Genomic DNA, 3,709 nt, shown 5'->3' with positions numbered 1-3,709 from the left:
TGCCAACAGGAAATGCAGTGGCAGTGGTGCCACTAGCATCCTGACGGGCATCCGCGCTTTGAAGGGGGGCGGGGTGGGGAGCGGGCTGGTGAGAAGATGTTTCTGTGCTCACTGAAGTGTGCCGCAGGTAAGCACATGCTAGGACACCAGTTCAAGCTCAAGGTCGGGCAGGCAACGCTACTGCGCTTGCAGTGCCCCCACACTGCTTGCCCCTTTGTCAAAATTGACACCTTCTTCCTCCAAATTAGAAATGGAAGGGTCCCTTCCTGAAGAAATGATGTGGGTCATTCACCATGACCCGTTTCAAGCCCCCAGTCTTAGTAGAGAACCCAGGGGACTAGGGGACTAGGGGACAAGCCCTTGCCCTTGGGCATAGGACTGAGTCAGGAATAGTGTTTTGAGGCTACACTTGCCGTGAGACTGCTACCCTCACCCATCACCTGACAACACCACAACCCTAGAGGTATGTGAGTTTGGGATTTTAGCATCAAGAACAAAATCAATTGGGTTGATGGTTTATGTTTTGTAATATTAGGATGTACCATATGGAATCAAGAAAAAAGAAGTAACTTAAAAAAAAAAAGACTCTTGCTTTCCAAATGTATAGCATCTTTTCAGCTGATCTGTGTTTCCAGAATAAGGAAGTGAGCCAGGTGAAAGAGGGAGAGAACATTCCTGGATGAAGGAGATGGGGACAAGGGAAAATGGGTGTAGCATTTTTAAGGAGAGTAGTTTGGAGCCAGATCACTCAGGGCCTGGAAAGCCAGGGAGCGGCACCAACTGGCATAAGCCTTAGGAAGCTCAGTGAGGTGTGAGTGTGGAAAATGGGCAAGGAGAAGGAGGAGGGAGATGCTGTTATTATCCAGATGAGGGACAGTGACGTCTGAAATGAAATGGTGGCAGCAGGAGAGGGTGGAACGGAGATGGTGACTGTGCAGAAGGAGGAAGAGCTTTCTGGTTTGGGCAGATGGGAGTTCAGTCCTGAATGAGGAAAGAAGACAAATCAGTTTAGGATTAGTTGACTTTGAGATGCATGTGGGATACGCAGGTGGAAATACCCCAGGGACAGTTGGATAAGCACTTCCAGAAACCAGCAGGGCTGGAGGGCCGGTTTGGGAAGCTATCAGCATCTAGGTGGTAACTGAAGCCAAAGAGGAGAACAGCAGGGGAGACCGTTGGCAATATCTGGAGACATTTTTGATTGTCATAACGGGGTGGGGACTAAGCTGTCACTGGCATCTAGTAGGAGGCCAGAGATGCTACTGAACGTCCCATAATGCACAGGAGCCAATAAAGAATTATCTGGCCCCCGTGTCAGGAGTGCTGGGTTTGAGACACCTGGAGGGGCAGGACGTGTCAAGGGCGAGAAGAGGACTGGGCTTGGAGTCCAAGCAGAGGAGCAGGCCTTTAAGGAGACTGAAAGGGAACCACCAGAGAGAAGCCACTGACCAGGGGAAGCGCCTCAGTTACGTGAGCTATTGGCAAATCAATGTCAAGTACAGGGCAATGGATTGAGTGCTAAGGCGGGGCCTGAAGACAGGCCAGTTGATGGAATTTCCTGATGAATCCCTCACTGCTGCCCGACCCCAAGTAGAACCACTAAAGACAGGCTGCCAGAGGACCTCCTGAGGGGCCAGAGAGCTTTATAGAAAGGCCCTCTTACCTTCTCCGCACCCCTTCTTAAAGGACATGCCCGGGGAACATCAGGGCAATGCCTGCAGCTTTGTGAATTGGTACTGCTCAGACAAACGCGGCGGGTTCCAGCTGGCTGCGCCAGGGACAGCCCTTTCCAAGTTCGCCTCTTCCACCAACTCACAGGAAAAGGAGCCGGAGTTCAGCTGTTTCTCAAAACTGTAGTTTCTTCCCCTGTAGGAATTGGGGCTGCAAATATTTTTCACTAAAGCCAAGGGGTTTTGACTCACTGGATTTGACTGCTGGAAATGGCTGAAGATGTCATCTGGGTTATCCCCTTTGTGTGATATTTCATTGGCCTGGTTCGGCATCCTGGGAGCTTGAGACCTATCTGAAACCGGGAATACCTCTCTAGGTTGGCGTGGCTGTGTTGGACGCTCTGGGCTTCCCCTAAATAGAACCTGACTCCTTGGGTGAATGCTGAAATATATTTGTGTCATCTGTCCTCTCGATTTACCATATTTAATTCGTGTTCCCCCCCAAAATAAGATAGTGCATTTCAAGAGCTTAGTACCACGCCCAGCCCATTGTAAATGCTCAATAAAATGCCAGCTGTATTTTTTGTTCCTTGGGCTATTTTAATTCTTAGTCCTGGTCAGAGACAAAACGAAACTAACATTGTGGGTCTAAGCTTTGGAGACATAAAAAAAAACAAAAACAAAACAAAACAAAAACAAAAAAGCAACTATCTGCCATATGTTCAGATTTCTAATGGAACTATGCTTTTATGGTTTTTTTTAAAGATTTTATTTACTTACTTGAGAGAGAGAGAGCACAAGCAGGGGGAGCAGCAGGGGGAGAAGAGACTCCCCGCTGAGCAGGGAGCCCAACAACCCGGGCTCCATCCCAGGACCTCCAGATCATGACTTGAGCGGAAGGCAGCCCTTAACTGACTCAACCACCCAGGCGTCCTCTGAACTATGTTTTTAAAGATTAACATTCAGAGACCACGTTTTCATATCCGAATGCCCTAAGAAAATACCATATACCAGAAATCTTCCTGCCTGAAGATTGATGTACGTTTGCAACAGTAAAGCCTCCATTTTCTGTGGAGACCTGAGCCAGCCGTTGGTTTTATTACCACTTCCGAATAAAAATAAGAGAAAAGAGAAAACACAACATACACACTTGCTTTCCATGGTACACAACTTCTTACTCGATTTAAGTAGTTTCAAGCCCATCAAAAATCAAGATTTTAGGCTGCTGGGTTGGAAATCGCTTGGCGTGAAAAGGGAAAAAAGTCTTTGGGATTGTTGTGTCTGGTACTCTGTGTTTTCTCCGGGTTTCATTCACAGTGGGGAGAGGAATGGGGAGTGAGGAGAAGGAAGGGGAATGTTGGCGGAGGGAAAACATTCCGAAACGAGAAGATGCTATTATTGCACCTTCGGGCGGTTCTGTTCCTGGAGCAGGTACAGACCAAATGCCGTTCTGGAAAAAACCTGAGCCCAAACTCATGTCTTCTAGTCACAACAATAACAACAAAACCCAACTCCGTACAACGGGAGGGGGGGCGCGGTTTGTTTATATAACGTGTGGGTCGGGTCCCACACCGTAGCCTCGCCGCTCAGCGCTTCTCACGCCCCCTACTGGAGAAAGCAGGCGTGCTGCCGAATTACAGGGCCGCAGAAGTTCCCACTGCCCTCCAACTCTATCCTCGGGGAACCTGTGGGGCAGAGAGGGCGCAAAGTTCCGCTCTGACCCAGATAGCGTCTTCCCCTCTCCTGAAATCCTCTCCTGCACCCTCTTGGATCCGGTGTCCAAAACGACTGCCAGAGACTGTGTCTCTTGGTGCGAAGGAAAAGGACTGGCCAGACTAAAAAGGAGGGACTTTGGGGAAATGCAGGATTCCAGCCCTGGGCCGCGGCCCGGAGGAGATGATGTCACCGCTCCGGCGAAGCGAGGGCTGGGGGGTGGGGCGGCCGAGGGGGAGCCCGCGCCGCGCCCGCCGCCGCCAAGGGAGCGTTCCGGGCCCACGTCAGGGGACGCGTCGGGATAAATAGGGTCCCGCAATGGCCGA

Source organism: Ursus americanus, chromosome 3 (assembly GCF_024610735.1).
Source record: "Ursus americanus isolate L20-20 chromosome 3, mUrsAme1.1.p, whole genome shotgun sequence".
Taxonomy (NCBI): domain Eukaryota; kingdom Metazoa; phylum Chordata; class Mammalia; order Carnivora; family Ursidae; genus Ursus; species Ursus americanus.
The sequence above is the reverse complement of the archived record's forward strand: the minus strand, read 5'-3'. Positions refer to the sequence as shown.